This window comes from Aptenodytes forsteri, unplaced genomic scaffold (assembly GCF_000699145.1).
Source record: "Aptenodytes forsteri isolate BGI_AS27 unplaced genomic scaffold, ASM69914v1 Scaffold172, whole genome shotgun sequence".
NCBI classification, from domain to species: Eukaryota; Metazoa; Chordata; class Aves; order Sphenisciformes; family Spheniscidae; genus Aptenodytes; species Aptenodytes forsteri.
Window position 1 is genome coordinate 10,090,934 of NW_008795018.1, and position 13,534 is coordinate 10,104,467.

Sequence of the window (13,534 nt, forward strand, 5' to 3'; positions counted from 1 at the left end):
GGGTCTTGTTCCAGTTTTGATCTCATTATGCAAAAAAAAAAAAAAAAAAGATGATCATTAATAGCAGCAGCAGATGCTATTCCAGTGCCTGATGCTAGGCAAGCAAGACCTAGGTGGAAAGACAACTAAAATCACTGTCCAACAGGCAGTGCATTTACTTTGCATTTACAACAGCTTGCATTTACTAGAAGACAAAGACATTCAAGCTCTGCTACCCTGGCAGTCAAAAAGCAGGAGTGGGGCAAGAAGGTACTGGTAAAAGGTGTTTGGTTTAGCTGCAGGAGGCTCAGCAGGACTCTGGTGAGAACAAACTCTACTAATTTGGCACAAAGCTTTTTGAACAAACAGAGTCTTGAAGGGGGGGAGGGGAAATATGTCTAATGTAGTCCCTATCCACTTGCCCTTTGGGAAAAGGTGATGTTTAACAACAGACAGTCATCCCTTCCTTCCCTCCTATATCACGTAGCCCGTTGCATCATATTTTGTAACAGACTTAAAACTTGCTGGGGAACAATCCATGGATCAGATTTTCAATTGTATATACTCACATCCTACATAGCAAGAAGCATGTTCTAATTGCACTAAACTACTCTCTAGAAGATTCAGAAGGGGAAAAAGAGCAATAGACAAGAAGTGAGAGAAATGAAACAGTATTTGTATTACAGTAAAAGTAAGAAGCATCTTTGAAGCAAGCACCTAACAGCTTAAAGAACAGCCAGGACTAACAGTAACAAAAAATACACCTCTATAAAGAGATGAAATAAATATAGAAGACTCCCTTTTCAAGTGGTGGTTTGTATGAAAACATACCGTATTGCAGTAGAAGGGCATGAGGCTGGAATGTTCCAGAAATCAGGAATGCTGGAACCACAGACTCTAAAAGGCACATAATCCACCTATGTAATAGCTTGCCCATTTTCAGGATGTAATCAAGTGTCTGTGTAACATGGAAATCTTATTTCCTTAATCAATTAGAACAGCAAACTGTATTAAAAAAAACAAAAAACAAACTTTGCATTTTACAGCCTCGTGTCCCATTGAATCAATTCTGAAAGCAGAATACTGCTCTCAGGTCTTCAGTTCTACGCGGACAAATTTTAAAGTCACTTCCATTTTTAAGAATGCAACACATTTAAATACAAAGAGAAACAATTCTTTATCAGAAGCATCCTCAGTTGTAGGGAATCGGGGCCACAACATACAATTACTGCATCAGAACATTTCTTGGGTGCCCTCGGTTACAGCTGCTTGGATACAGCAGCTGGGTGGGCAGTTTGGAAAGGACATGAATCACCAGAGTCAGAGTAAGCAGACCCAGGCAGTACTAGGGAAAATAAAGTATACAATAGCTAAAGCAAGGCGTGATTAGGGTATACTGACTGGCTTTAGGAATGTGAAAGGATTTATTTTCACAATAAGCTGTGGGTAGACTGGTTTGGGAATATTTTTTTGTTCAAAGTTCATACCAAGGTTTTAAGTTTCAAAAAGAAACTTTTTTGAACAACTCCATTTAGCACTAACCCAGTCTGCTTTGATCTGCATGTCATCATTACTTTGAAGGAGCTAAAACATGCTGAAGACACACAGAAAATACTGCCTGGTTTTGCTAGAAATTTTATAATTCATACAGAAGTTATTCCCAGGAAACACATGATTTTGGGTTTAGGATTTCTTCCCTCGCACTCATGAGTAGATGTTAAAATTGAGAACCTTTATATATTTGCAAAATAATGAAGGACATAGTTATTAGTAACTCCTTATGGCTACCCTGATACCACAGCCTACAAAACTGAAGTTAATTCAGAATACTTTTAAGACTTGTGACTAATTTAGGAGAAATTTGACTCATTCTCTTCTTAGAAAACCATACGAATACCTAAACCAGAAGTGCGTGTGTGTGTGTGAAACAAAAAAATTAACCCACCACCTTCTTAAAGGTTGATTTTTAAAACTCTGGTTCTTCATACTAATTCCTCACTCATTGTATATATAATAGGAATACATGAAGAAAAAAAAAAAAATCAACAGGATTTCTGAATTGAGCTCAGTGAGGCTGAACTTAAAAGGTATTTCTATGAAATAAAGACCAAATCAATAGGCACTTTAATTTGCCTTTACAGTAAAATTATGTGACTGTTTTATTAAGGTTTGCTTATTTTACATTGTAATAACATCCAGGGTAACAAGAGACCAAACCCTCCAAATTATCTCTTTTTAGTTAAACATTACTACAAAGTATTTTATACTAGAACATGCTGCCTGTCTAACTCCCATTCCAGACAAATGAATTTAATTTTCTATTCCTTTATGAAGTAAATAAGTATAAACCTCAGGCAGCTTACTTATGAGAACATCTGGATTTATCTATTTGGGAAAAAAAAACCCAATTAAAAATCAAACCTCAACAAACAAATAAAAACAGAATAAACCTGTATTCCAAATACAATGATACATTTATTTCATTGCCTGAAAGGATGCACAAGGAATCAGGCTACTGCATAGCAGGAAAAATTTTTAAAGTCATAGTACAGAAAAAAGAACCCCAACGGTATTTAAAAATACAAAACTCTGGAAAAAGATACCTCATTCAGGATTAGTCTATTTCATTACAGACACGTGATATTCAAAGCACTAAACTAATAATCACTTCAAATCTTTGACTATGCAGAAGTCAGGTTAAAAAACAGGGTTTGAGCAGTATAGTAGAATTTACATAAGATAATCGTATTGTTCTCTTCTATGAAGCTCCACAGCCCCCTGGGTCACATGCTTCAGCTGGGCCAGGACCAGTTGTACGCAGAGGAGGGAGAAAATGGTTGGTTGTGCAATCGTATCATCTGATATGGAGCAAGCACTTATTTACATTGAAAGGAACCTCTAGAGGTCAACTGCTTCAATCCTCTCTACCCAGGGCAATCTTCAAAGGCTGCTCAAGGCCGTTCCCAATTAAGTTCAGAGTATCTCCAAGGATGGAGATCCCACAGCCTCTCTGGGCAACTTGTCCCAGCATTTGACCACCCTCATGGTGTAAATCTTTTCCTAATGTCTAATTGAAACATCCTTTGCTGGAACTTTTTCTGTTGCCTCTAGCCCCGTCACCCAGCTCTTCCAAGAAGAGTCTGGTTCTGTCTTCTCTGTACCCTCGCATTAATTGAAAACAAGATCCTGCCCCTAGTCTTCTCTGAACACTGAGGAGACCCAGCTCTTCCAGCTTCTCTTTTCACATTATGTGCTCCTGCCCCCTAATTATCTTGGCAGTCTTCCTCTAGACCTGCTCCAGTATGTTAGCATCTTTCCCATACCGGGGAGCACAAAACTAGACACTGTGACAGATGCAGTCACACAAATGCCAAGCAGACAGAAATAATCCCTTCTCTCAGCTACTGGCTTCATTCTTGCTAAGTAAAGGCACATTGCTGGCTCACATTCAACTTGGTGTCCACCAGGAAAGCGATGCCATTTGCTGCAACGTGTGGCTTTCTAGCCATCAGTTCCCAGCCTGTACTACTGCGCAGCATTATTCTGTTTCAATTTTCAGACTCTTTGTTGAACCTTTGAAGGTTCTTGCCAGCCCATTTCTCCAGCCTGTCGAGGTCCCTCGGAAGTGCAGCCCTGCCCTCCAGCACACACAACTTGGTGCCATCCACAAGCTTGCTGATGGTGTATTCCATCACCTCAACCAGGTAGTTAATGAAGATTATAAATGCAAAACTGCACTATTTAATCTTACTGAATACTAATTATCATGTCCTGAAAAGGATAAAGGACTTCCAAGTAGTTTAATTTTAACTAATTAACAGGTTGGTAAATGGGACATTCTAAGGAACTTGTATTTCAATACACAGGCCACCAAATAAAGCCTCTTCAGTTTGGTTTTTTTTTTCTAATGGGCAGTTTGCGCTTGGTGACTCATTGTAATAGCTCCAATGAAAGATTTCTCTCCAACACATCCTTCTAAATATGGAGAACTAAATACATAAAGCATCTGTGCCAGTGACTCTCAGCAAGTCAGGGAAAAGGGCCTAAATTAAGAGCCATTGTATGTTAGTACTGCAATAAGCTACAGAGCTGTTAGTAATGTCTCAGTACTGCAGGCTGTGTACCTCCATATACAAGCTTTCAGAGAACGCAAGTAACTGGAGTTCTTTCATAAAGAACAAACGCTTTATCTTAGAATTGCATATAACTCACAATGCTGCATAGGCCTAGATTATTTAGTATTACTATTTTGTAGTAGAACTATTTCTAGAGAATAAATGTGTCGGATCATTGCTGAAGAACCACATGTTCTGCTATCATGAAGTCTAATACATAGCTGTGTCTCCAGAGCTGAGCTTTAGAATATAAAAATCCTCACCTTATGGGTACAGAGATAACTTCAACTATTTAGCAAATGTGAATGAAACTGCATCAGTCAGTAAGTTCTTTAAACTGTTAAAACGTATAACCTGCATTATTAGCACAGCTGGAACTTTGGTCTTCATAGTTTAGTAGCTACACACTTTTGCAGTTTCTTCAAGACACTGATGAAATTCACCATTTTGAAAGACTAACAAGAAATTTTCTGGGCTCTACTCTGCCAGGACATTTCTACATGTCTATCTGTAGTCTTTCAACATAATAGAGAGTTAACTGGAGATCAATACATTTGCTTGTCCCCCAGCTGCTTAGAGATCTAGAACACAGCAGAGCCACCTGGATTTAAAAAAAAAAAAGTCCTAAAAAAGTAGCAATTCTGCAAGTAATTTACACAGCAAGGTAATAAGAAAAAGAACATTTCAGAGGAAAATTCTATTGCAACAGCATTTACAAGTTGCTACTGCTGAAAATTAGTCCCAATGTGCATCCAGCCTTGCATGTATTATGTTTTATATTTTACACACATAGTAGCTAATAAAAATACAAAGAAAAATACACCACTGCATATCACAGCAGTACAGTTACAATCAAACCCTTAGTACAGAGAAAAGTTCATTAGTAAATTACAACAGCCCTAAAATTCCTATTCCTAAGTCTACGATAAATTTTAATAGAACCAGCATTTAATATAAGGGTAGTGCAAAAACATAGACAAGTATATATCATGATCTTTTCTCATAATTTTTCAGCTATTTCTCCAAAGGCTGGTTCGTAACAGGAAATATTTCATTTATCGTTATCATTATCAGTGCTTCATCTGTGCATCCTAAAAAAAAAAAAATACACTCATTTTTTAATAGAGTAAGATTTTGAGTTTCTACACAACAGCTTTAATAGAAATATACCATTTTTAACTTTGCCTTCAAAATTCCTATTAGAAATCCATTTGAAATAAAAGGGGAGGCAGGGGAGGATTGCTACCCCAATTAACATCTGTGAAAGCTCCTTGAAGAAGAGACCTTAAGTGGACGTAGCTCAAACTAATAAATATAACAAATACAATTTTCTCCACTAAGTTATTTCATTTGTAGTAATTTACAATCAGGACCAAAACCGGCTGCACGCAAACAGGACATGATGCTCCTACAGTCACATAAAGTACCTGCTATAAGAACGAGCAGGCCCTGTTTTTAAAGCAGAATTATATTTATAAACTACAAATATCTAATTCTTTTCTATGCTAAATTCCAAGAAGAGTATCATCAGGTGAAGTAGTTGGGGCATAAGTTTTCAACTTATGTTTACATTTAACTACAATTGAATACAGAGTATATAAAACAGTCAAGAAATATGTCATTAGTATATACATAATTAGCATTATCTATGTTAACTTTAAGTGTATTTTCCCAGAAATGGCTTTGAAACCTCCAAAGCTGTATCTTTCCTCAAGTCATCTTTCATTTAAAAAAAAAAAAGGGGGGGGGGGAGAGGGAGGATCATTAAAATTCGGGGAGAAGAAGATCACTAACATTCCTATAGCACATTTTTCAAAAGTCAGTATTTTAACTGTTTAAGACAATTACCACAGAATTAAACTGTGTAAGAATTTTCACAATTAGCCACTGTCATCCTTCTCTCACCACTTCTCAAATAAGTTACCTCACAGGTTACCCCTAGCTGACATCATCTATCGGAGTCTAAGTCAAACCAAGTCAAAACAAAATTGTGTTTTCCTCTCTATAACCTTTAAATCTATGTGAATTACTGTTAAATCTTAATTCAGGATGGTATTCACATAAAAACTTGCCCACTTGACTTAGTTTTCCCTTAATTTATCTTACTTCTTGCTAGTGCTTTGCTTCAGAGCCTATACAAGACTATATGTCTCTTTTTATGTTTTCATCTGCCACGAACTGTTTAGAATTTCTACTTGCACAGAAGTGCCAAATCATTGATGGTGGTCAAAAACAAAACCCCAACACCACAGCTTGTCTAAAAAGGTGTCACCCATCCAATTAACTTCACGAGACAGAGGCATCAGGGAAGTATAACACAGCGTACCAGTCATTATCAAAGCAGATGATGCTGAAGACAATCCTGACTCCATAAAAACGTTCCGCAAGAGCAGATCAAAGCTACAAGCCATTCATGTTGTCAACAGAAGAAAGAAACCTTCGCTTCGAGAGGTACAAGACAACAATGAAACACAAAACAATAATCAGAAAAATAAGGGGGAAAGGCTAGAAAGAAGAAAAGCAAGAAAAATAAGAATATTCAGAAGCTAGACCACCATATAAATAAACACAGGGGAAACACCAACACAAAGACAGAACAGCTACTACAAGATATGGCAGAGACACTGTACAGAAGAGAAATTGAACACAAACCTCAGTAGAAGTAGCCATCATGGTTCAGGGATATAAACAAACCTCTTATCGATGTTATACTTTTGTTAACTTGCATAAATGGAAAAGGATTTCAATGTATCAGATTTAAAGATACTACATGAAGAAGAAAAAATCTGCCTCCATGAAATGTATTTTAGTACCTTAAGTTAATCCAGAATTTGAAAACAAGCGATGGACCTTTTCTTCAATAAGCATTTATTATCTTCCTACCTCTGATAATGACTCCTGATAAAAAACCCCACACTTAAATATAAGAACTTACTCCACATTACAGAAAAACGGCCCCAAATCACAAACATTTCTTAAAGTTGTATGTAGGAGGTGTAAATCACAAGTGGTGATTTATGTAAATCACAAGTGGTGATTTACTTTCTTGCTTAATAGAGAGAATAACCTACAACCAATTGGTCTCTTAGATAGCAAAACAACACTTTAGGTTCTTTTGGTTTTCAAAGCCCATTGTCCAGTTACTAGAAGTCAAGGTTCTTAAACCGACTTGTACTGTATACAGTCTTGCAGATGGTCCAGAAATCAATCATTCTTGATCTTTTCCTCTAAACTGTGCTTTGTTTCAGAATGCTAAAGTGAGAGAGGGCTATGCCTTTGCACTTGATTGTCAACTGTAAATATAAATGGAATAGTTCAGATCATTCCAGCAAACTTAAGGATTCACTCAAAATACCACAGTGACTTGAAAATGCCTAGACTGTATTTTTGACAACAGCCTTTATAATAAAGCAAGGACTAAGTGGTTCACAGCAGTTTAAAAATACTGCTTTAAAATGAGTACACACCATTTGGCTACCACATGACAGCCCTTATTCCATGGAACTTGATGACTGCAGTATTTCCAAAAGTCTTTTTGGTTTATTTACTCGTATGCTTCTGGGGTGCTATTTTCACAATAAAAGCATATGTCAAAATTGAATACATATTTTTTGCTGCTGTTATTTTTGTTGGAGAGAAAAGGAAAACCTAAATGCAGCAAAGAGATATAGAGAAGAAGCAGCCAATAACTAAGTTTCTACTTCCCGGAATGCTATACAGCGTGGCAGACTATACCACCAAAGTTCTTCAGGTACATCAAAATGGTAAGCACAAGCCACTGGGAAACTCCCCTAAGTAGGGAAAATCCCCAAGACATTTCATAAAGTTTTCTCCAACATAGAAGCCTGCACACAAGAACTATTTTATACATAATTAATAATACACTGCCTCAGTTGTCATGATGTAATATTTAAACTACAGTAACTTATTGTCAAAGAATAATCATAGAATAGAATCATAGAATCATTGAGGTTGGAAAAGACGTCTAAGATCGAGTCCAACCGTCAACCCAACACCACCATGTCCACTAAACCATGTCCCTAAGCGCCTCATCTACACGTCTTTTAAATACCTCCAGGGATGGGGACTCCACCACTTCCCTGGGCAGCCTGTTCCAATGTTTAACCACTCTTTCAGTAAAGAAATTTTTCCTTACATCCAATCTAAACCTCCCCTGGCGCAACTTGAGGCCATTTCCTCTCGTCCTATCGCTTGTTACTTGGGAGAAGAGACCGACACCCACCTCGCTACAACCTCCTTTCAGGTCGTTGTAGAGAGCGATGAGGTCTCCCCTCAGCCTCCTTTTCTCCAGGCTAAACAACCCCAGTTCCCTCAGCCGCTCCTCATAAGACTTGTTCTCCAGACACCTCACCAGCCTCGTTGCCATATATAATGTCACTATAATGTCACTATACTGCAGGCTGTGTGCAAACATTGATTCCTAGGTGCAAGTTTACGCACCTACATAAAACCTACTTTTAGAGGATTCATTTTGGCCCCTTGTCTTCCTTGTCAGTACAGAACTGAACAAGAAAAGTTACAAGAGGAACTCTACAGACAACACTCTCACGCAGCTGCTCCATAAAGCCACCCCAGCCAGGAAGGATCCCACTTCTACTTCCCCGCAGTAATCCATTTACAACCTGTTACTGTATTTTTACTGCAATTATCCTTCAACAGTCACAGTTCAGAATTTATGTGCTTTAAAATATAAATCAAAGCAAAACCACTAAATGAAAATATCTCTTAAGGAACTCCAACAAAACACCAAGAAAAGTCAAGGATACTAGCAGTACTACAAATTAGCTTTAGGTCAAAAGAAGTGTTTGTCTTATCTAAAAACATGGTGATTCTCTTGTTTGGAAGACAGAAGAGTTAAGGATACACATAAATGTGAATTTGAAATGTCAATCTATATAATATGAGAGACGTTAGCAACTTGTGAAAATTACTTTCAATTACTAAAAACAAGAATACAGGAAGAGGATCGGAGAAGTAACAAGGACTCCCTCAGACCACCTCTGCACACCAACAAGAGAAAACCCTGGCTGATTTTACACAGACACCTATTTTATTTCTTTTTCTTTTCGTAGTACGATTTAAGGTATGTCAGACTAAAAACAAAGCAGCAGAAAGTAAGGACTGTACTGTTAACAAAGCATGGAGGGTAAAGGAAATTCAGAAAATGTTTTAAAAAAAGACAACAAAGCAACTGACTAGTATCTGTTTTTCTCCAAAGTGATTTTTGGACTAATAAACTGAAGATATTCCGCTATTGCTACACTTATTTGTATAGCACTCCACTTCGAGTATTTTTTGAGATGAGACAGATAAATAGATACACATATATGTATAAAACCAGAAATTAAGACAGTCTGGAATGCAAAACATACAATTTCACTGATACTAGAGAAGACAATCTAATATTCCTCAGAAAAAAAAAATCACAGAATGTTTTGGGTTGGAAAGGACCTTTAAAGATCATCACATCCAACCCCCCTGCCATGGGCAGGGACATCCTTCACTAGGTCAGGTTGCTCAAAGCCCCATCTGACCTGACCTTGAACACTTCTAATGATGGGGCATCCACAACTTCTCTGGGCAACCTGTGCCAGGGTCTCACCACACTCATCATAAAAAATTTCTTCCTTATGTCCAATCCAAATCTACCCTCTTTCAGTTTAAAACCATTGCCCCGTGTCTTGTCACTACAGGCCTTGGTAAAAAGTCTCTGTCTTTCTTGTAAAGCCCCCTTTAAATATTGAAACGCCACAACAAGGTCTCCCTGGAGCCTTCTCTACTCCAGGCTGAACAATCCCAACTCTCTCAGCCTTTCTTCATAAGAGGGGTGTTCCAGCTCTCTGACCATTTTCGTGGCCCTCCTCTGGAGCCACTCCAACAGGTCCATGTCTTTCTTCTACTGGAGAAGAAAGCTGGACACAGTGCTCCAGGGGGAACCTCATGAGAGTGGAGTAGAAGGGGAGAATCACCTCTCTTGACCTGCTGGCCACACTTCTTTTTATGTGGCCCAGGATACAGTTGGCTTTCTGGGATGCGAGTGCACACTGCTGCCTCATGTCCATTTTTTCATCCGTCAGTATCCTGAAGTCCTTTTCTGCAGGGCTGCTCTCAATCCATTCATTCCCCACTCTGTACTGACACTGGGGATTGCCCTGGCCCAGGTGGAGGACCTTGTGCTTGACCTTCCACAATGGCAAATAAAGACTATTTTTACTGGTTCTACTTTAAATCTGGAAGACATTTAGAGGTTCTAAAAAAAAAAAAAAAAAAAAAAAAAAAGTAGTTTTTAAACATTAGGTAGACTTCTCTGTCTTGAACTTTTAATGTAATGCAATCTTGCATGAAATATCCTTTTCTCCTGAAAATTTACACATACGTGTGACTTCAAAAATGCTCCACGGAGAAGTATGTGGCATGTATTTTGGGAGGGGGGAGGGAAACCAGTAAGAGTCTTGTCTGATGATAATGGTGTTGAAAACACAACTTTCCCTGTCATTTTGAACATTTCAGAATTTCCACAGGGCTGCTCTTCAAGCAAAACAGATGTCTCTTTGCTATGTATCGTTATCAATTATGCAAATACAGTAATGTGATTAGAAACGTAATGGGTTCAGCACACACATTTGTAACCTCCAGCTTCTCAATTTTCTTTCTTACTGGTGTGAGTCACCTTAGCAAAGGCGACAAAATTTCACCAGTGACAACAGCAGACAGCAACCTCAAGTTTTCAGATTCCAAGATGAAGTTAATTAACTAGTCAGGTAATGGTAACTACATGACATCTCAACAGCAAAGTTAAAACAAACAGAAAAACCCCCAAACTCACACATACACAAAACAACAAAAAAAAACTAAAACAAAAAACTAGAACAAAACCCAAAAAACACTAAAAAAAAACCCCACAAACCCTGCTAGCCAAACTAGTTAACAATTAATAAACAAAGCTCTATTACTGAAACAAAAAGCAACGTAGTGCTAATCAATCACAGCAGAGATGTCACAGACCAGTGGGTGAGAAACTGCTCAGGACAGATTAAATCAGCCATAGTGTTAACAAGGTCTTCTTAGTGAACAAAGACGTAATGACATTTTCTAAAACCATTTTTTTTATAGTTGTTTCACTGAACAAAAGCTAACAGCTGTAGAAGACATTCCCTTTTAAACTTACATGTTTAGTTTCCTTTTGTTTTCTGGAGTGTCTATGCCTGACACAAACATGTAACAAACAGATATGTGTAAACTTACTTACAATACAAAACTATGTCTAGGAAACTCCATGTTCTTTCAATAAGCCTAATCGTGTACTTACACATTGTCGTGGTTTAACCTCAGTTGGCAACTGAGTACCACACAGCCGCTCGCTCGCTCACTCCCCCCACCCCCGGTGGGATGGGGGACAGAATTGGAAGAGCAGAAGTGAGAAAAACTCGTGGGTTGAGATAAAAACAGTTTAATAGTTGAAATAAAATAATAATATAATATTATTATAATAATAATAATAATATACAAAGCAAGTGATGCACAATGCAATTGCTCACCACCCGCCGACCGATGTCCAGCCAGTCCCTGAGCAGCGGCCCCCCTGGCCAGCTTTCCCCCAGTTTATGTACTGAGCATGACGCCACATGGTATGGAATGTCCCTTTGGCCAGTTTGGCTGTGCCCCCTCCCAGCTTCTTGTGCACCTCCAGCCTTCTCAGTCAGTAGAGCATGGGAAGCTGAGAAGTCCTTGACTAGTGTAAGCACTACTTAGCAACAACTAAAACATCGGTGTGTTATCAACATTGTTCTCACCCTAAATCCAAAACACTGTACCAGCTACTAGGAAGGAAATTAACTCCATCCCTGCCGAAACCAGGACACACATGTACATACCTAGTCCTATCTAGACGTGTATGGCACAAGTAAAAATTAGAGGGACTGCGCAAAACTTACTTGCTTAATTTTTGTCTTTTGGCTACTGATACTATTATTATTATTATAATAGTGCCACTGTTGTTCTTTTTTTTTCTTTTTTAAAAATTAATTTTAATTCATAATATTCTGCTGATGCATATATATATATGAAGACTGGGCACCACCAACATGGTTTAGCTTTTTAATAGATTTCTAGTAATACTTTTATTTAGGAGTAATACGTTGTATTATTAAAATATTTTATTCTTTTGTTTAAGGACTAAACTAAAATTTGTTAAAGAAAGAATTGCTTGAGTACAGGACCACAGATACTCTTGGAATTAGTTTCCAGAAACCTCTTCTGTACTTTGGTCTTATTTGTAAGGACAGCCATTTACTCTTTGCGTGTCCAGGAAAAAAAAAAAAAAAAACAAGTTGCTATAAATTCTACCACTTCACTTCTGTGTAGACACCTCAACTGAATAAGCCACATGTTGTTAGAACTTGAAAAATGCTGTTGCTTTCCATATGACTAAAGCCTACCCCCCCCCCCCCCCCCTGGAAAAACAGTATTTTTCCCCTGTACCCAAGAGAGATTAAAGAGAAATTAACGCTTTGTATTGAAAAATCAAAGAGATGAAAGTAAGGATAAAACACCCATAAGCTTAAGGAACACACAGTATCTTCTCGTTGCTAACCTCTACAGCTAATAATTCCCTCAAAAGTGGTCTCTCTCTTTAGGGAATGTACTTAAATTACGGTACACCTACTGGTGTTATGTCTACAACTAAAACTATTTCTGGAACTGGTGAGCACAGAAATGCACTCAAAAAAAAAAGCAAAATCGACAATGCTTAGTAATGATGGAGGGGTCTATGCAAACAATTTAAGCTGTGCTATTAGCGCCTTACTCTGCAGAGCACGTTTTTGTGACTCCACATTTCCTGTGCATACTATTTGAACTGTAAATAGAAGACTGAGCAGTCATGAATTATCAAAGTTCTTCATTTTAAAAAGCTGCCCAATTTCCAGCATATGTTTAGACATGCCTGGGAGAGCAATACTGCTACTTACATAAAACTATTACAGTACCAAGGCTCAAATTTTTCTCTGAGGAAAAAAAAAAAACAACACGAAATTGTGAGCGTTCAATTTCACTCAAGAAAGACTGTTTAGGACGGCGTCACCCAGCCCAGAAGCAAGGTTACGCTGTCACAGCTCACCCAGCAGCACATGCTCCCACTCTGGCTACTCACACTTCTCCCCTTTTGCCTTCAAGGCAGGATTTCCAGGCTACGAACAGGGCAGGCATGTGCTCAACAGCGGGAGCTGGCTGAAGCCAGGCCATCGGGCAGCTCCAAACTTTCCGACAGTCCCGGGCGAGGGCACCCCGCCGCCCCGGGGGGCTGCTGCTGCCGAGCCCCCCACGCGGCCGGTTTCCGGGTGAGACTCCCCGCTCTCCGCGGCGCCTGGCGAGACCCTGGGCCGGAGGCGGCCTCGCTCCCCTCCATAAACAAGCCCGGC